The sequence below is a fragment of the Alosa pseudoharengus genome, unplaced genomic scaffold, assembly GCF_046254945.1.
Source record: "Alosa pseudoharengus isolate Yale_2024_CS ecotype anadromous, Long Island Sound unplaced genomic scaffold, YU_APseudo_1.1 YU_APseudo_1.1_scf_16, whole genome shotgun sequence".
NCBI lineage: Eukaryota > Metazoa > Chordata > Actinopteri > Clupeiformes > Clupeidae > Alosa > Alosa pseudoharengus.
The window spans coordinates 22,398,111-22,420,133 of NW_027468630.1; the positions used below are offsets into that span (position 1 = coordinate 22,398,111).

Genomic DNA, 22,023 nt, shown 5'->3' on the forward strand with positions numbered 1-22,023 from the left:
ATTTTGTACCGCTCTGCGGTACATCTAGTTTTCCCAGTAATGACCGGCGTTCTATACATTATCCCTTACTGAACTGTACTTCGAAAAAACTGCAGTTATTTTTTGTAAGGGGATATAGCAAGCATCAAAAGCAGCTTAGACCCTAAAACTGGGCATTTATAGCTGTGAATGTCCTTTTTAGGGAAAAAAAACTATATTTGGTAACTTCCATACACATCCAAAATGGGGTGGGATGATTGTATTTGGAGCACTGAGGTGTCAGATAATATATATAAAAAATTATTACATTCTGGGCCTTAGAGTTCAGGTAGGAGGGCCCCTTAGCAGGATTTTGTTTAGGGCCCCAATTGGAGGTCTGAACCGGCACTGGGTAGAAGACAGGCTTCCAGGACAATCACTTCGTTTCAGAATCAGGAAACTCTCCCCTATGTGATCTACAGGTCTTGCGTCAGCAGGAAGTGACAATCTAAAGAAAGCCTTATCTAACAACTTGAGGGAAGTTTGCTCTCACTTGCTGTTTACGGACTAACTACAGCACTACTTCTCATTAGATGCGCACCTCACACTGAGGCAACATGCAGTTTTCAAACGACTCAAACTCGAACATCACCAGCACGTCAGTAGAGAACCAAGTTACAGTAGCACTGCAGTGCTGAGCCTCTGCTTTCTGATAGGTATTCCTGGGAACATTATAGTCGTGGTGCTCATCCTTCGCCACTTTAAGAAGGACAACTTCACCCTGCATCTGATGCTGAATCTGGCTGTCTCTGACATCTTATATTTGATCTCCTTACCTGTATGGATCTACTACTTGAACATTGATTGGATCTTCAGCCCAGCTCTCTGCAAGTTTCTTTTGTTCCTCGTGTTCACCAGTATGTACTCTGGCGTGTTGACCGTAACTGTAATGAGTGTCCAAAGGTACCTGGTGGTACTTTACCGGAACCAGTGGGATAAGCTGGGCAGGAAAGGTGAAAAAATTCTGCTCTTCTGTCTGTGGACACTTGCATGTATTCTCTCCAGCCCTACAGTTGCTCGAGCACACATCGCAGAGAAAGGACAGCGCCACCACTGCTGGCGAATCATGGGGCTAGAGCAGGAGTCTCTAGCCATTCTCTTGTGTGAGACTCTGCTGGGGTTTGTTCTTCCGTTCTCCATCATAGTGAGCTCTTACTACTGCCTCCATAAGAAGGTCAACCGGACAGCCTTCTTCAGCAACCAGAGACTGACCAAACTGGAGACTACCATTGTGGTGACTTTTGTGATTCTTTGGTTGCCTGGTCATGTGATCAATCTTGTAAAGATACTAGCTATTGCCCTGAAATCAGCTAATCCGTCTGTCTCTGTAAAACTGAATAGCATTTCAAATTTAAGTAAAACTATTGTACATAGCTTTACATTTATCAATAGCTGTGTGAACCCGCTTCTTTATGCTTGCACATTCAGACAACTTTTTTGACATTTTGCAAAAGAGGAGAGAATAGGGACCTTAATCTTAATAGTTTTTACTAGGGTTGTCAAAAAAACTGATTAATTTTCGATTAATTAATTTGAGAAAAAATAACTGATTAAAAATTCCACATCACCCAAAATGCTTGATTGCATTGCATTCTCCACATTTTTAGCTAATTTTTCATGTACCACATCAACATTTTTGTTCAGTGAATCTTTTGTAAATTGCTTTACAATTACTGTCGGGCCTATAGGCTGATCGCCTGGCTTGCGCTTTGGTCACGTCCTTTTAAAACAGTCTTTTTCTCTCTCTTGAGCATTTAATCTGCTGCCAGCTTGTGACTCCACATTGCCCACAATGCTTGATTGCATTGCATTCTCCACATTTTTGGCTAAATGTTCATGTACCGTCCATATCAGCATTTTTATTCAGTGAATCTTTTGTAAATTGCTTTACAATTACCTTCAGGCCTATAGATCTATGCCTGGCTTGCTTTGGTCACGTCTTTTTAAAACTATCTTTTTCTCTCTTGTGAGCATTTAATTTGCTGCCAGCTTGTGACTCAACATTGTTGCTTGATTGCATTGTATTTTCCACATTTTAGCTAAATTTTGGTGTACCACATAGCATTTTCTTTCAGTGAATATTTTGCTTTACAATTAGGCCTATCCGGCCCTCTTCTTGGCTGCCTTCACTCCTTCTTCGTCTTCATTAACATCTTTTTGGCCTCAATTGTCCAGTTACATAGTCTCTGTTTTTGGTTTTGGATTTTGTGAAATACATTTCTAAATAAATGCGACTTATAGTCCAGTGCGACTTATATATATGTTTTTTTTCCTGTTCATGACGCATTTTTTGACTAACACGACTTATACTCCAGAGCGACTTATAGTCCGGAAAATACGGTATTACAAATATATGTACAGTTATTCAGTCCGTCAGTGGTGGGGGGAAAAGTCAGTTGTCCTACCACCATGGAGGGTCGCCATCAACTTCAAATCAGTCTTTAAAACCTGACCAGTTTGAAACTTCTGGAAAGTTTGGCGTTTTCTTAACCCTTAAGCTATCTTGATCCTGAACTTCGTTGTCTTTTTTATATTTCTAGCACTAGACGTCTGATGTCTAGCTGGGTCTTCTTTCTATCCATCTTCCTTCTTTCTATCTTCTTTTGATCAGTTGTAAATGTATGTTCTTATGTGTGTTGTTCGTGTCGTTATCAATCTCTGTTCTTCTAAGTTTGTTTTGGTTGCCTTAGCTACCTGGGATTGTGTGTGTTGTGATTGGCTAATAGTTAGCCAGAACTTAACCCTTTATTGTCTGGGTTACACTTGGCCCCCTCATTGCTGCTTGCAGCTATATTTATAATTATCATTTCTACAGACACCATGGAGATCTCAATCTCTGATTTTTGAGCCTCCAGTTAACATAGATAATAGACAATAGATGACAGTTGAAAACTCATGAAAACGCACAATCTGGACATTTTATCATGACTCAGCTTTTGATGGTTGCCACTTTGGGTCGAATCAGTGACGCATGCACGTCAGGTCAAAACCAGGCCATTTATTTTCGTGGGTTTATCACTAGGTGGCAGTCTCACCAGGTCTCGCTAGGTCACTTCCCAGAAACTTTACAGGCAACAACAGGTGCTGAAGGGGAAAATGAAAAAGTTGAATGCTATATCTCCATTTCTAGAAAGAAAACAGGGATTTTGATGAAAACTAGCCACTGTTTATCTTGGGATTTCTCAGGAACAGATGCATGTAGAAATAAACGGGTTGTACCCACTGAGAGCTTAAAGTCTCACCTTTCAAACCATGTGTCCATAGCTATAACTTAGAATACGCTGTGGCTCTACAAAAATCAACAATGATGTAGATTGCTGGCACTTCAAAGTGTTAAAGGATGTGCCTGACTGGGAAAAATTAATATGGAATACCTCAGTAATTCTACAGAAGCCTTTATAATTTTTACTGACATAATGAAGATCCCAATCTCTACTGGGAAATCTTTAGATGGAATACCTCTGTAATTCTACAGAAGCCTTTAGGCATGCATGCCCACATTACAATAAGCAACTAGAATTGTGGTTCCGAGGAACTGCAAGAGTGGGTTTGATCAGGGGCATGGAACTCGGCCTCATCCAAAGATTCCAACGGTACCTCATTTACAGGGTTGGGTAGTAACGGATTACATGTAATCTGGATTACGTAATCAGATTACAAAAATCAAGTAACTATAATCAGCCCAGATTACAATAAAAAAATTGTGTAATCAGATTACAGTTACATTGTTGGGGATTACCTGATTACATTTTATCATGCAAATAATGCAACTTTTTTAGGATAGCCTAGCTATCTTTTAATTTGACAAGCAGTTCATTCGGATATTCACTTTTTAGACTTTTTTTAAGATATAGTTTAAAACAAAATTACTCATACCCCTGGCAAATATTGATTTTCTCTTGACCAATATGTTTGTTCTTAATTAAAATGACACTTGCACATACCAAAAGGTTGCAAGACCATGTGGTAAAAACATGGAATCAAATTTTTTTTTTAATCTTTTTAACATTTTTATTAAAAATTGCGTGTTCAAAATTATTCATACCCTTTTTAAACAATCACTGGAAACATCTTTATTTACCACCACAGCTCTCAAAATGGTTCATATAATACCCACTAAGCCTCTTCATGTCTCCACAATGATTGTAGACTGCACCTTTTCAGCAGCAATCTGGGTTTTGAGGCAGGAACGATTATTTGCCATCACTTTGGCCTTGTGCTCACTTTTTTGACGGATTGAGGTCCACTCTAAAATGTTGATATTGTTCTCTGTTAACCATTTCTTGCCTTGTTTGGCTGTATGTTTTGGATCATTGTGTGGTTTATTGTTCAAATGCTACCTTTTGGGGCAGCCATGGCCTACTGTTTAGGGCTTCGGCCTTTGGGCTTGCCGGTTCGACTTCAATAATTCATGGATTGGGATAAATGCAGAGACCAAATGTCCCTCACGCGATCTAAAGATATACTTACTTACTAACTTACATACTATTGAGGCAGGTCTCTCGGCACACTGCCTGATATTTTCCTCCTAGCCTCTTGTTTTAGTGTTAACGTTTACTTTGAGAAAGTCACCAGGTCCCCAAAATAATAATTTTCTCACCCCCACAATTGAAATGGACGTGGTGTCATTTGGGTTTAATGCTTCCCTTTTTTATGCCAATCTCAGGCCATGTCCCTGGGTCAAAAAAATCCAGCGAAAGCTAAATTCTTTGTCCAGGTGTGCCCTTATAAAGGTTAAGCTGAGTTGTGCATGTTTGGAGAAGAGCGGAGAAAAATAGAATGAGAATTCTTTCATCAATTCTGTGGTGGTGTCTTTTACTTAATGGGCATATTTATTGAAGTAATCTAAAAGTAATCCTAAAGTAATCAGATTACGTTACATGTTTTTGGTAATCCAACTGATTACGTTACTGATTACAAAAATTGCCATGTAATTTGTAGTCAGTAATGGATTACATTTTAAAGTAATCTGACCCAACCCTGCTCATTTATGAAAATCGGACATACGGGTCAAAAGTTACATGCACACACCTTCATATACACAGACAGCCCAGCCAAGCCCATTAGACATTGCCAGATGGCTTAGAACTCTGCCAGGTGCAAGCTTAAGCCATTAGAGCTGTGATGTCATAATTGAAATTAGAATCCTGAACATTCCGCCATTCATTTCAATAGGGCCAAAAAACACAGAACACCGGGAATAACGCGAAAACGACAAGGGCCAGTGACACGAAAGTAACAAGCTCCCTACACCGGTTCGGGCCTGAATTTTTGGAGTTGGAACCGCGTCGATAGCTCAAACGGTCTAGGAGCAGTAGTCGGTACAAAAAGTGGGTGAATAGGAAGATATAAGAAAACTTAAAGCGATGGTTACAAGGTTACAAGGAAGTTTATTGTCACATGCATATAGTTATTGGAAGTAAGAAATGCAGTGAAATTATGTCTGGTGTCAGCCTATTTGTGCATTTATGGGGGGGGGGGGTAAAAAGTGCAGTAGAAGAGGGGTTTAGTAGATTAAGTGGCAAGGTCTGCATAAGAAAGGTGGGGGAGGATTGGGATGGGGGGGGGGGCACCAACAAGGAGCACCCAAGAGCAACAGGGGCAAGGAAAAACTCCCTTACCAAGGAAGAAACCTTGGGCAGATCCACGGCTCAAGGGGCTAACCCAACTGCCAGGGGTCTTGGTGTGTGTGTTGGGGGGATGACAGGGGAGATGGAATAGTGTGCTGTGTATATGGGGAGAGGGCAGTGTGCAATATGTGTATTGGATAAGCTTCCTCATGAGACAATGTGCTGTGTATTGGCGGGGGGGTAGTCCTGGCAGGAAGCATGCATAAGGATGTAGATCCAGGAATGCACTAATATTTTGTTCATAGTCCAGTTTGCAACAATTATTAGTTAACACTAAGTTGTAAACACTTTGGAAAAAAAAATATTAAAAACTGGATATACCAACAAACGTTGATGTAATCGCTTCCTGCAAGGACTTTTACGGGCTTTTCCCAAATCACGGAAGAAACGTAGACGCAGCGGTATAGTAGCAGATAATCAGGCAAGTCTTATTTACGTCATTAGAACGTCATTAGTTTCTGACAGCGCTACTCGACCAGGGTTCGACCAAGGGAAAAAAGGTTCTGGGAGGGTGTTTGGCTCGGGTCATGGTGCAAAGGACCCTAGGGTGAAATTACTCCGAACCAACCATAGCTTTAAGAAGAACAATAGTGGGCTTGATGGATCAAACCTACTAATAACAAAATATACAGTAGCTTTCATCAACATGAAGTTAAGATCAGGATCTTGCGTTTGGTATTGTAATTGTACACCAAATGAAGGCAGGTTGCAAGATAGAATCTGAGCCAGTGAACTGTTGGCTGTATCTGTTTTGATGTTGTCTTGCCTTTCATGATGGCCAGATTGGTCTTCTATTGAAAGCTGATGATCCGAATGGTGCTTTCAGTTCACTATGGTGTAACCTGGCAATGTGACAAGTCAAGAGGAGTTTTATAGACAGGGCTTAACATCAACTGAGTGAAATGTAGACCGAGCATCAGCAATTGTTTCTGACACATTTAGAGCCTCATGGGAGAAGAGTTTACAGTAAAAGAGAAAAGATCATAAATCCTCAAGTATCACCACCCTCTCTAAATTCCTCTTCATCCCCACATTAAAAGGGTTGCCGGCACTGGCAGGGGACGTGAACGTGTCGGTCTGCAGCCAAGAGAACACACGTTTCATCTTGTTTCTTTGTTTGTTTGTTGTTGTTTGCCAAGAGAACACGTCTCATCTTGTTTGTTTGTTTGCCGTGTGTGTTTTTCTCCAGCAGCAGACTGATGATGTCTCAGCGCGGCGGTGTCATGTCGCAGCGATGGGGTGCCACGTTAGCGTGGATCATGCTGCTGCTTCTGGTCTTGCTGTTTTCCGCCATCATGGGCATCCAGTAGCAGTTGAGAGTAGTGTTGTCACGATACCAAAATTATGACTTCGATACGATACCTGCCATAAATATCACGATGCTCGATACTAAAACGATACTACGGCGAAATCCTAAGATATCTGGAGAAGAAAGGACTCATACCTCCTCCAAGTGTATTGAGTCATTTGTGTTGAATTTGGTGCACTTTTGTAGTGTGTAGGTCAATTCTGGGTTCTAAACTTCTAAACTTCCTACATAATGATTATTTTTTTATAGTCAGTAAAATAGTAGGCCTACTTTCTGTGATTAAGTCCTTTATTGTTTGTTATAGTTAATTTACATTGTGTTGTGTTTTGGCAATAAAGTAGCTTTAAATAGCCAAACTAGGCTAGATCAAGGTCAGTGTTCAAATTACTGCATGCAAATCACTGAATGCTATGCAGAGGGGCCTAATCTTTAGGCCATCTGATGCACAGTATAGGCTACCCTAGGCCTTCCCGTGTTCATGGGATTTCTTTGACAGTTGCAAAGGGGAAAATGTGAGGATAGTCTTCTTTGCGCCCAGTGTACAAGTACGACGTTCCAACCACTCAGGTCTTCGTCAGATAGGCCTACACCATTACCTGTTGCAATATATCTGTGTGCATTACTACATTACGTCTATTTCTTTGATAACATGATTTGCTAGCACGTACTGTAACAATACGCCGCTATTATTATTAGGACTCAACACGCTTTGGTGGTATTATGCTGTGGGCTTTAATTAGCGCATTTCGGGTAGCCTATCCTACATCTGGGCAATAATTATTGAACAAATTGCAGTCTACATGCCATGACAAATATTACCAGTAGTAGGCTACTGACCGAACATGAAATAGATCGTTTACAAGTTATGGTAATGTTATTCTGGCGTGAACATTGCGCTTTCATCACGTTAGCACCCTATGATTACAGCTCGTTATGTCTCGTCAAAATGATTACAGCTCGTTATGTCTCGTCAAAATTCATTGATGAAGGAAGGTTCGCTTTATCCCAGAGAACCATACTCGTTTCACTTAGGCTAGACTAAAACATAAGAGAAGAACTTGGCACTAACCATGTAGTCGTGTTTTCTATAGCATATTCGTTAACCTGTCGTTCTTTGAACTCTTTAAAAATGTTGGGATATGTCTGCGAGGTGTTTTGCCAAGTTCCATGCGTAGCCTACTGCTTTTAAATGACTGTGTACCTGATGGCTTGCCTTAATTCACGATGTATCCGAAATAGTTGCAGATTTCACTGCACCTTTTGTTTTATCCACAAGGCCTAGAACTGTCGGCAAAGAACTATGACGTTGGCTGCGCACTCACTCACTCAGAGCTGCCTGCTTGACACGCCCACTTGCCTAGATGCGTGAAAGGAGCAGTGAGAACAGCAGTTCACACAGACACAGAACGTTATTATTTTAATAAAGTATCGATTCTAAAAACGTCTGAAATCGTATCGTTTTTTGCGTGAAGGCATCGCGATACCTTTTTAGTATCGATACACCGTGCAACACTAGTTGAGAGAGGAGAATCCACCCAACACGCTGGTAGGCAGCCTGTCGTCGGACCAGGGCCTGCCGGACACGGGTCACTTCTACAAGCTGGAGGTCGGCAGCCCTTACCTGCGCGTGGACGGCAAGACCGGGGACATCTACACCACCGAGGTCCCCGTCGACAGTTGAAGGGCTGCCGCTATCTGTTTGAAGGTGACCCCTGCTACCTGGAGTTCGAGGTATCCATCACCGACCTCATCAAAGGCCAGAGCCTACGCCTGATTGAGGGCCGCATCGAGATTCTGGACCTGAACAACAACACACCGCAGTTCCCCTCGCCAATCATCTCACTGTCCATCCCAGAGAACACGGACGTGGGCACACTCTTCCCCATCCCCACCAACAAGGACTCGGGCTCCAACGGCATCGCCGACTACTTGCTGACTTGGCCATCGGACGTTTTCAGCCTGCATGTGACACAGGACATGGACGAGAAGCTGCCGCATCTCCTCGTACTGGGCAACCTGGACCGCGAGGCGCGCGATTTCTACAACCTCAGCATCGAGGTGTCGGACGGAGGGCAGCCGGCACGCTACAGCAGCGCCCTGCTGCGTGTCACCATCACCGATGTCAACGACAACCCATCCCGCTTCGAGAGGTCGCATTACGTGGCCGAGCTGTTGGAGGACAGCCCCACAGGTCACTCAAACACCACCTACCATTTTATACGTTAGACTGGTATACCTATTGGCTAACCAATTCCGCAGTCAATTTGGAATGCTCCACCCCTTTATCCTGCTACATTTGCAAAAAAAATAGATGTAAGAGTAAAGTGGAAAAAAGTGGAATTTAATATCTGAGGATTATAGAAATATAAACGTATAACTGATATGGCCTAAATATGTGTACTCATGTGTGCTGTTACATTTCAGGATTTGAGTTCATGCAAGTTGCGGCCACTGATGCAGATCAACCAGGCAATGCAAATTCTGAAATCAGATACAAAATACTGCGTCAGACTCCACCACTGCCCAGCAAAGACATGTTCTCCATAGTTCTCCAAAATAGTGCCACACATTATTTTCAGAAGTAAATATTTTGTGAAACCAAACCATGGTATGTTAAATGCAGTAAAATATGAATATTCTCTTTAGTACACAGCACGTGTCTCTGAAAATGTGGTTGGTGCTTCAGTGGTGACGATGCTAGCAGCTGATGAGGATGAATCCAACACACCATCCTGGACAATGAGCTATAAGATAGTTTCTGGAGATGATCAGGAAATGTTCAATGTTAGCACTGAACCTAACAAACAAGGTGCTATCATCAGAACAGTAAAGGTACACTCATGTTTGTTTATGAAATATAATGGATTTCGCTAACATCCAATCAGTCTTTTTTGGATGTTTTTAATACATAATTTTTCCATTAGACAAATTAAAATTGTTCTTGGTCTTTTTTATTTAAAATGCTATTATATTTATAATTATATAATTATAATTTGAATTCATTCCAATTTTGTCTCTTCAATTCACTTCAGCCCCTCGACTTTGAGAAGCAACAAGAGCACCTCCTGTTGGTGACTGTGGAGAATGACATCCCCTTCACCACCCCACTGCCCACCTCCACTGCTTCAGTGACAGTGAGAGTGAAGGATGAGAATGAGGCCCCTGTCTTCCAACCAGGTGAGAAGATCATCTCCAAACCAGGAGATCTGCCACTGGCCACCTACTCAGCTACTGACCCAGATACAGAGAGAAAACAGACTGTCAAGTGAGTGTTGAATGTCCATCTCTTCAACCAAATTATCTACACAAACTGTGGGTGCACAAACACAAACATGTCCTCACTTGAACACGCACACACACAAACACACACTTAAATTTATATATTTATTTTAAGTTGGGCGCCAGGCAGTAGAGGACTGCCAAGTCAGAAAAAGAACCCTGTTACCAAATATCCCTCTTGTTAAGCAATAACTCAAAATCACAACACAGATGAAGTTTTTTTTTATTAGAAAAGTTATTCTGTTTTTCACTACAAGCAAACAAAATTACAAACAAACAAAAAGTTATTCAGTGGTTCATATGAGCAACACACATCAAAAGGCAGGGTAGTTCATAATGTGAGCAACACACACACCAGCGTTCAATACCAACAAAGTTTGTTCAGATGATATCGCATCAAACAATAGGCTTAACAAAATAAAACTCAAAACAAACAAAAGATGACGCCTAAGGTAGGCGGAGATGGATGTGAAAGCGAGCAAGTGTGCCTACGTGTATGTGTGTGTGTGTGCCTAGAGAGAGAGTAGGCTGTGTACAGTGCAACCGGAAAGTTTTCAGACCCTTTCAAGTTTTCCACATTTTGTTATGTTTCAGACTCATCTTAAAATGGATTCAATTTTTTTTCTCATTAATCTACATACAATACTCCAACATTCCACAAAAAAACAGATTTTTGGAGTCTTGTAAATTTATGAAAAATAAAAGACTGAAATATTCCATTTACATAAGTATTCAGACCCTTTGTTATGACGCTTGCAATTGAGCTCTGTTGCATCCTACTTCTGTCAATGGTCCTTGAGTTGCTTCTACAACTTGATTGGAGTCCACCTGTGCCTAAATGAATTTACTGGACATTAGTAGGAGAGGCACACATCTCTTTATATAAGGTCTCACAGTTGATGGTGTATGTCAGAGTGAAAACCAAGCCACAAGGGTTGAGAGAATTGTCCGTAGAGCTGCGAGACAGGGTTGTGTGAAGACAAAGATTTGGGGACGGATACAAGATTGTTTCTGCAGCATTGAAAGTGCCCAAGAGCACGATAGCCTCCATCATTCTCGAATGTAAAAGTTTGGAACAACCAACAGTCTTCCTAGATCTGGCCCAGGGTGTCCGCAGGGTTTTAAAAAGTATTAAAAAGTGATAAATCAAAATTGTCAAATTTAAGGCCATTAAAAGTGTTAAATGTGGTCTTAGAGGTATTATTTTTTCCAAATTAGGTATTATTTTTTCAGACTATCAGGTGTCCTATTCTGATTGAAATTCTATCTGCTTAAGTTCGCGTTAGTTCGTTTAAATGTGGGCTTTAGCATATCTGGACACATAATCAAAGATCTTTCGTCTCCGTCTCAACTTATGTTTGATGCTGACGTCATATTCAGTGGTCGTTCGGCATCATCTCAGAACACTGCACGCTCAACAGAAGTGGCTGGCTTACGTTTTATTTTAGACTTGCTTCAAGGCATATCTTCAACGACTGGACAACCATCATCGTCTTCATGGGCAAATGCAAGTGTTCTGATAGCTGGGTGAAGGACCCAGTGTTTAAGGACTGGCTCAGGCCTGTGGTAGGGAATAACAGCCAGGCTTATTGTTGTGGTGTGTCAATCAATGTCAACTGGATGGGAGCTAACGCACTTCGGTTGCATATGCAATCCACTAAACATAAAAATGGAATGCGTGCTCGGAGAGAGCAGTTAATTCTACCACTCTCAGCTGTCTGTGCAGCTGCACCTCCACCACCACCGCCGCAAATTAGTGCCACGGTAGGCCTACTGGCCAATGCTACGGCTCCAGCAACGTCTGACCTCCGGGTGGCCATGGGCACCACACCAATACTGCGCGCGGAGGCTCTGTGGTGTCTGAACACTGCAGTTAAACACCACTCATTGAACTCCAATGAAGGAATTTCGGAGCTGTTTAAAGAAATGTTTCCCGACTCTGACATCGCGAAGTCATTCACGTGTGGTAAAAACAAAACCGGGTACATCATCAGATTTGCCCACAAGTTCATATTAGGCCTATAGCACACGTGCAAACTATAGTTCACCAGTTCATGTAGTGGGTGCCAGTTTGTGAATCAGCAGTTCATAAGATGCCAGTTTGTAATGCATCAACTTTCAGTGAATGCCAGCCAGTGTGCTGGAACTATCTATTCTCTCCATTGCACATTTTATGTAGTTTGTTTTATTTTTATTTACTTAACCCTTACTTATTTTTACTTACTTAACTTAGGACCCAATGGTCATTATGAATGAGATCCAGAGTTCCTTTGAGAGGACTTATGCTATACAATTAAAAGAAGTCAGCTGACATATGTTATTATGATTGTAGCAAGTTAACACGGCTGATCATGCATATGACTACCTACGGTGTTGTCTTGCTACAGTTGCATGTATCATGTTTAAGTTTTCAAACATTTCACTGACTGCTGGTCAGGCTCTCTGTGGCCATCTAGTCTATCTGTAGCCTAAATTGAGGAAGCATTACTGGTGTAAAAAAAAATAAATAATAATAATAAAAAAATGTGATGGGGGAGGATTGAACCCATATCGACTGCGTGAAATAGCAATGTGTAGGCATTAACCTGTTGCGCCATAGAAATACCAGTTTACAAGTTGATAAATAAAGTATCAAAAAAACATCAAACCTATGTTTACCCATGTTTATCAGCAACATTAACATTTTGACTCTCCCTGTGCGCAAATTTTGTGTAAAATATGGACACGTTATAGACTTCTCCTGCCCATTGTAGTGTGCGAATGCCTGTGTTTCACGAACTGAATTCTTAAAAGAATAGGCTGGACAAAAGGATACACAATTTTTTTTTATTTATTTGCTGGCGTTCATGTGCCTCTCTACAGACACTTCAGGTAGCGGCTGCTACAGCCTAACCTCAGTGAAACGTTTGTAAAACTTAACCATGATACTTTGAAGGCCTAATAAATGGCTTGGGCAATGGTAGCATGATAACATGATCAGCTATGTTAACTTGTTACAATGATAATAACATTAGCTGACTTCTTTTAATCGTACAAGTCAAGTAAATTTCTGTAAGTGCCATCAGCTGGTTTGTGGCGCAAGCAGGTAGGCGCCTGATTATCAAGCAAACAGTTCAATTTATTCCTGGTTCGATACCCACGAAGAGTTAATTTATGCTATTTAGGTGTTTTTTTTTTTGGGTGGCATATTTAGTGCATGTAGTACTACAGACAATTTTGACTTTTAAACATGTCATGCATATTTGTGTTCGTCTCTAGTTTATCAGAAAGTGAGAAATCTGCAAGCGGCCACATCTGTCAAAGACTCGTCATCAATCATGAAACATCATCAACGCAGCCAGTTAACATGGGGTTGCCATGTAACACCGGTTTTCCGCTTGGGCCTGCGGGTGAAGCTGAGAAGACGTACAAATTCTGAGTGGCAAGCTACTGAAATGTCTCTGAACATACAGGGTTTAAATGAGTGAAACGAAACGTTGTGAACTCACAAAACAACTAGTATTAACAAAAAATCTGCTCCTTTAGGCTGACTCCACTGCTTTCTGCGACCCACGTCTCTGAATCTGTCTCCACTCTCTTCATTCATTCAGGGCTTACTTCCTGTTTTGTTAAAAGTGCGTAAAAACTGCGAAAATTGCTCCAACTTGAACCTGGCCACTTCTGATTGGTCAAGCAATTAAGAGCATGTGTTGTCGTGGCAGATATTCAGACTCGGGCCAGAAATTAAGTCCAAACATCTTGCCCACAACGTAACAAAAATACACCATTATAAGTGCTGAAGTCAAAAACTTGTCCCAAAAAGAAGGCGCAAAAGTCCGGCAGAGTTGCGTGCAAAAATTCCTTTAATGACTACATAGCGCAAAGCCTGAGTGGATCGCACGATCGCACTCCCGAACAAAGGTAGAACTCTCTTACTTATACCCCTCCAAAATGCTGACACAACACTACCCCGAACGAACTTTTCACCTTAAGTTTATGGAAAGTTCAGGGGTGTACAGTATAGAGTGATCACAGGTCATACATTGTGCATGGGTTAAATATCGTTCGCCCCCCTGCACTCTCCTACTGGTTGTTATGAGTAGAGCTCGCCCTGTGTATGCGTTATCTTGCAGCTTCGAGGCCGACTTTGGTTTCTTCAAAAGGCCTAGGCTAAGGCAGCATGAGACACAGTGCAACAAAACTAGACACAGGGCAGCAAACAGAGACATAGGGATACAGAGCGCACGTAGGGGGAATTCTGGTAGAATAGCTTCAGTATGTTAATAGTATTAGTTAAACTTGTTATTTAAAATGTTATAAGAGTATTATGGTTAGGAATAACTTCAGTGTATTACTTGATTATGATTAAGGTTATATGAATACATGCTTTACAGTTTCAAACTCTCTCTCAATGATGTCTACAACCCATAGGATAATTTTATACAACATTCCCTCCTTTGAGACTTGCATAGTCTCACAAACTAAAAAATTATCCTTCCTTTCTGATTCTTAATTCTTATACTGGCTACTGTCTCTGACTTTGTACACTTGAAGAGTATCAAAAATGGGTAGAGGTAAGAAGGAATATCACCATTAACATGTCAGTGAACATGCATTTCCGTGTCGTATTTTCGCTTTTGACTAAGCCATCATGGTATACACACAACATATGGTTTTGATGCTATACACCCACAAGATAATGCAGTACTAGTACACACACTTTTCATACACACTCATTGTATCTTTTCATTTAACACAAAAGAGTTATGGATAGTTTTGAACATACGTACAATAGGTGATTAAAAACAACATACTGACTACTTAATACTCATGATTTGCTTGTTGAAGGTAAAAAGCCTTTTGTTAATGGTCTTCATCAGCACGGTTAAATCTATAAGCTGCAAAGTCACATTGCATAGTTGGTCGTTGAGTTGTTGGTTCTCCTACTGATCTTGTTGCTGGTACCTTGTGTTCATTTCATGGTTCTTTTGGTGTGGGCCCTGCTTATGCTACAGGCATTAATGTGGTCATGAATGGGATCTTTGTTACTTCTATAATGGCATTTTCTCTTTCTTTGGTATTATGCTCTTTGTTTCTTCCTTGATGGTTTTATCTTAGAGTAGAAGATCAGAAACTGGTGTTACCGTCCCTAGATGTGTACAATGCGGTGTATGAATCTTCCTCATCTGAGCCGTTTGTTGGGTTTAGGTGATTGTGGTCTCATGTCAATCGCGTTGCTTTGGCTTTAATTCAGAATTCCCCATTGGCCTTTCATGCTCTTGCATATCCTAGTCCAGCACAATCTTGTTGTAGGACTGGGACTGGACCTGGAATAGGTATTAAACTTGGAGCAGGGTATGGACTTGGGGATAGTAATGGGTTTGGAGTAGGGAATGGCCTTGGGGGTGGTAATGGGTTTGTAGTAGGGAATGGGCTAGGAGTAGGGAATGGGCTAGGAGTAGGGAATGGGCTTGGGTATGTTAATGGGTTTTGAGTAGGGAATGGGCTAGGAATAGGGAATGGGCTTGGGTATGTTAATAAGTTTGGAGTAGGGAATGGCCTTGGGGGTGGTAATGGGTTTGCAGTAGGGAATGGGCTAGGAGTAGGGAATGGGCTAGGAGTAGGGAATGGGCTTGGGTATGTTAATGGGTTTGGAGTAGGGAATGGGCTAGGAATAGGGAATGGGCTTGGGGCATGGACTGGAGATGGAAGTGAAGTTAAAATCCTCTGGCCTGGAACTGGTGTCATTTGGGTGTAGAGGCTTTGAGTTGAGATCATCTGGTTGCAGGGTTCTGGTCGTAGTTTGAAGTCATCTAGCTGTGGACATTGTGTAACACCGCCACTGGAGTAGATGACTGTAGCCGCATTGAGCTGAAAGCAACAGTTACAGGTGGACTCCCCCAGACTCTCAAATCCTCACACCTCGCTCAAGCAATGTAGCGCTCCTGGTCAGATTTATAGAAACAGCAGAATAGAACAAAAAGAAACAGCACACAACCCATACAGCCACACAAATCCTAAACCGTTTGGGAACTTGGAAGATTTTCAGATGAAGAAATTCATACAATCAGTTAGATTTAGCCCATAAGTCCTTCTTTAAGTCAGTCGTTATCAAATCTGTAAAACAATTTAACCAAAGTTAGTTAGATTATATGTTAGATTATATGACACACAGATTAATATTTAGATTAATAGTTAGATTAATAGTTAGTAATAGTAGTTAGTTAATAATGGTTAATAATAGTAATATTTCGTAGCATCAATGTCTACATGCTGTTATTCAAATTTCATATCCCTCCCTCCTTTTGACATTTTTTCAATGTCAACAAAAAGTGGGATAGGTCTCGTATTCTCCTGGTTGTCAGTCTGATTAAGACTCCAGGTACGTCGCTCCATTCACAAATTGCATGCACACTCACTCTTACATCTTTCACTCACCTGTCACTCACTCAAGCCTCATTCTGAATCAGTAACAGCTAATCTGCCCCACCCTGTTGCGTCCAACAGTTCCAGTAGGATGGCAAGGTTTTATGCTATTAGTTATTCTGAAATATTGTTGCTTTGGGTATTCACTCCCTACTACCCACATCCTTATTTCTCATGTCGACCGTCAATCAATACTAAGCGATCACAATCATCCTACCAACTTATCACACATTTCCACCTTCCTTGTAACTAATTAATTATTTCACAGATTTATCATTTCATGTAAATAGTTTATGATTTTTTTTATTATTATAACGCGATTATTTATTTCGATTTTTTGGTTTATTTTGTTACTTTTAATTTCACTTATAGAACGCCACAACATTACACATGTCTCATAGCGCTCTACAGTGTTTTTATGCTTATCAAATTTATTCTGTTAAAATGTTCTTTGTCTGTTCATTCAGCATATGACATTTATCATATCATAGTTAAAAATAATGAAAGTTTTGTTTTTATAAGGCAACTGTTACACTATTATTGTTTGTACTGTAGTTTTCCCTACTGTATATAGATTGTCATAAGCCATACTCTCACTCTTTATGAGATTTGGGAAGCACAGCAAAGTGTCCATTATTACCTACTGCTCTTAATACCATCACTCCTTAATCAGTTATGAGATCAATATTGAAGAATTCTTAATTGTTCTGGCCTTTACTTGCCCTTTCAGTTTCCCTAATCATCAATGTGTGTTGACCATGTGTATTATTCTAAGCCCTAGTAGAGCATCTTCTTCAATGACACATCAGATTGAACCCTTTTTTGGGGATTACTGGCTATGGATTCATATCCATGGCATCCTAAAGCCATGAATGCAAATTTAGACTGATTCTGGACTGGCCTGGCAACCAGAACCATGGATTAAAAATGATTTGAATTTTGAGCCAGAGCATCCTTAAAGACTCCTGGCTTACATTTCAATCCTCAGTATCCTTGAAGAACATGCCGTCAATCGTTCTGTCCCTTCTTAAGGTGTGGTGGGGGTTAGTACATGTGTGTCGTCTTTTAGTTGTGACTTGAATATTGGTGGATGTCCAACTGAAGTGTACCTCTGGTCCGATCCAGCCCTGACAGCCACTCTGGAGATTGATGAGATCCCACACCATGCTCATTCCTTTTCATCAACGATCATACTGTCTCTTTTATTGTTGCCACATCGAGACTTGTTGCATTGGTATTTGCTGCACCTTGGTTGACAGTTGATATTTGTTGATCAAGTGGGGACCTCATAGTCCCTCTCCCACTCATGTTCTGATGAGTATTTTTTTTTTAGTTTTTTTTTTTTAGACGACAGTTCCAGCCATAGTTGGTGTATTTTTGGTAGTCTCTTACTTCACTTGCGGAGGCTGTTTGCCCTTTTGTGTTCTTTCACTCCTTTTTCCAAAACGAGGCTCGGTTGAAAAGCCCAGTGAGCAGTATCAGGAGAAAAAATGCTCCTCCCTCTTGCTGTGGTCCACTCCTTTTGTCGAGGTGGGACTTGTGGCTCCTCCCCCTTGAGTCTGGCAGCAGTGGCTAACCGTCTTAGCATTGGTATCACATGGGTAGACGTTGGTGTGGGTGACATGTCGGTTGGCTGTAATCAGGGCCTGGGTCTCGGATTCAGAGGGCACACAGCCTGTAGACAGACTCAAAACTGTGTTTAGTCAGTGGTTAGTTTCTAATCTTTCCCTGTTCTGTACCCTGCCTTATCTAAAACATTAACCCCATTTGTTTCAAAGAATACCCTGGTTTTCATATCATTCCCCAAATTATGATGGTATCTCAGAACAGACACTACACTGTGCAATTAGTCAATTTGTTATTTCAATTTAGATTTTTATCCTAATAACAACATAATCAAAGTATTTTTCGATATTTCCTTTCTCTCTTTTTTTTCTTAGATTTATCAATTCAGTACATTTCTTTCACTGTGGTAACTATTTTAAGGATAACCTTTTAATTTTATTTTATATAATCTTAGTTCTTCAGTTAAATTGTATTCAACATTTCAATTAAACTCACTTTAAGTTCAGAAGATGGATGGCATAATTGTGGCAAACGATTGTGATCCCAATATTGACCGGAACAATTGAGACTATGATTTTTTCTAGAATGCAATATTCATTTTTATGTTCTTTTGTGTTATACTATCCTTTCCTTTCTAACAAGTTAACTGAAACTGGTGACCAAACACAATAATTGGTCATAAGTTTCAATTCTATTTTCTCAATTCAATGTCCATCCGCGCATGAGTCATGCTTCCACCTCAACCCGGGTACACCCGCTTATACACTTGGACACAGCACAAATTCTGTCCAAGGCACTGGGCTTAACATTTGCTGCAGTCTTTCCAGGTTTCCTTGAGGAGGAGTCAGGGCTCAGTGGCGGAGACCTCTCAATAGCAATCAGAAGTTAGATAAACTCACTCACTCAGACACACAGAAACATTCACTTGCCCTCGTTTTGCATGCACTTTTTAGTAAATTGGGAAATTAGGGACATGTTCACACACATTGGTTAGTATGAGATATTATATCAACCTTTTCCAAAAATGTTTTATATCACTCACGTATCTCTCCTGCCAAATTGTTCTCTTTTTTCCATCAATTGCTTTTTCTTTTGATTTTACTCTGCACTAACCAATGACAGTACCACAACACACCAGGCAGGCTATTACTTTGTTTCAAAAAACATAACCAACAAAAAATGACCAACAAAAATACAAACTAAACTCAACAATAACTCATAACAACATATGCTCAGCAACACTAGTAATTGTAGCATACATTTTTCTAATTTCAAATGACTGAAATTAGTAATAGCAATTACAGTAAGGTGCAGTAATACCACATCTGATTCACCTTTATTTCACCAATTATTCCCCGCACCAATGCCCTTCAATACCAACACAAATACCTTCTTATCCTTTAGCTTACTATGAGGTGTGCCATATCCAGCCTCTCCACCCGTGCGCGCCTCGAGTGGATAGCAATTACTATTGCAACCTGTCCTCATGTGAAACATAAAATTTACTGAGCGACTAGGGCAATTTTTACCTGCCGGCAGCTATCCCACGACAACATCAATGTCTATGAGCAGCTCACCGCAGTACTCAGCGAGACTTCTCTCATGCGACCCTTATGCGACCCTGAAACGTTAGTCCGCGATTAAGATTCTATCTGTGACAATCCTGAAATCCGACATCTTTGCCTTGCAGAATTCATCACGATTATATCTTTTTAGGTTCTGTCTACAGCTCTCACCCGACCCATTATTCGTCGAGAGCTATTATAGCAGAGGCGTCCCGTCTCACAAAAGCCGTTTAATCTTACACTTCATTTGCAATGATCATAGATATAATTACAGCTACAAAAGCGAATTAACCTTTAAGGCTCAGTATATAGGGAGGGGGCAATAAACACAAAGAGATTTTTAAAAAAAAACGTATTGAACGGAACAAATTGTATGGCTATGGTTCACCTATTTCATGGGGAAAGATGAGACAAACATCTTTTAAGCTATTCAAACATAATTCAGGACATACAAAGGGATTGCAGAAGACTGAAAGCCCTATTTATATCTTTTGTCATGCATTTTCAGTCGACAGGAAAGTTTATGAGAATGCGCACACCCGATGTCGCCCACACGCTCTCAAAACTGATCCTTGCTAATTATTTACGCCTTAAATTCTAATGGTATATACATCAATCAACCTTTTGATAACCTATGCCGCCACTTCCAAACAGTTTCAGTCATTTCTAACCATAATTTTTTTCACTGAGCTCAGGCTCTTTTCTGTCCGGGATATTCAAGGTCATCCTCTGATAAGCACAAAAACTGTGATCTGATGCCAAACAGCACTCCTAGTAATGTCTCATTCATAGCCTACTACTGCACAATACGGTTGTTAGTTTACAAAACATAAGCACACACATGCGGGGTTATTACACATATATTTTGCACCAAACTCTGCCAGCGACTCTTTTCAATACTCTTAATTTTATGTTTAACAATTTAACTAGGTTCTTTTGGAGGAAAGACAATTTCTTACCGTCAACCTGGGTGGAGTCCTGCACTCCAACACACTCAACAAAATCACAGAAAACAAAAAGCTCTACTTCGTATTCAATTTTGTGGGCCCTGGTGTCTTGTAGTGCAGGCTGGTCCCCCCAAGCTTCGGGTGTCTCGTTATCTCTCCTGGCTAGGCTCGCCAAATGTCGTGGCAGATATTCAGACTCGGGCCAGAAATTAAGTCCAAACATCTTGCCCACAACGTAACAAAAATACACCATTATAAGTGCTGAAGTCAAAAACTTGTCCCAAAAAGAAGGCGCAAAAGTCCGGCAGAGTTGCGTGCAAAAATTCCTTTAATGACTACATAGCGCAAAGCCTGAGTGGATCGCACGATCGCACTCCCGAACAAAGGTAGAACTCTCTTACTTATACCCCTCCAAAATGCTGACACAACACTACCCCGAACGAACTTTTCACCTTAAGTTTATGGAAAGTTCAGGGGTGTACAGTATAGAGTGATCACAGGTCATACATTGTGCATGGGTTAAATATCGTTCGCCCCCCTGCACTCTCCTACTGGTTGTTATGAGTAGAGCTCGCCCTGTGTACGCATTATCTTGCAGCTTCAAGGCCGACTTTGGTTTCTTCAAAAGGCCTAGGCTAAGGCAGCATGAGACACAGTGCAACAAAACTAGACACAGGGCAGCAAACAGAGACATAGGGATACAGAGCGCACGTAGGGGGAATTCTGGTAGAATAGCTTCAGTATGTTAATAGTATTAGTTAAACTTGTTATTTAAAATGTTATAAGAGTATTATGGTTAGGAATAACTTCAGTGTATTACTTGATTATGATTAAGGTTATATGAATACATGCTTTACAGTTTCAAACTCTCTCTCAATGATGTCTACAACCCATAGGATAATTTTATACAACAGTGTGAACAGGCGAAGTAATTCTAAAAGACATGACAGAATGTCATTCTGTCACAACACTCACACACACACACACACACAAAATGTTTGTATTATGGTACTCAGGTACAAGATTGGCAGTGATCCTGCTGGCTGGCTGCTGATCGACAGTCAGACTGGACTGATCACTGTCAGGAGCTCCATGGACAGAGAATCTGACTTTGTCCAGGATGGGAAATACACAGCTCTGATATTTGCAGTTGATGATGGTATGAAGTGGGATTCCAGCCTCATGAAGTTCAAAAATGAAAAACTTTTTTTACCGTATTTTCCGGACTATAAGTCACAGTTTTTTTAATAGTTTTGCCGGTCCTGCGACTCAGGTGCAACATATATATATATATATATTTATAT

At 40.8% G+C, this 22,023-nt stretch overlaps 1 pseudogene; it reads left to right on the forward strand.

The window, feature by feature from the left end:
- The first annotated feature begins 1,084 nt into the window (after positions 1-1,084).
- LOC143125262 (protocadherin-1-like) lies at positions 1,085-10,226 on the forward strand (annotated as a pseudogene).
- Positions 10,227-22,023: the final 11,797 nt, after the last annotated feature.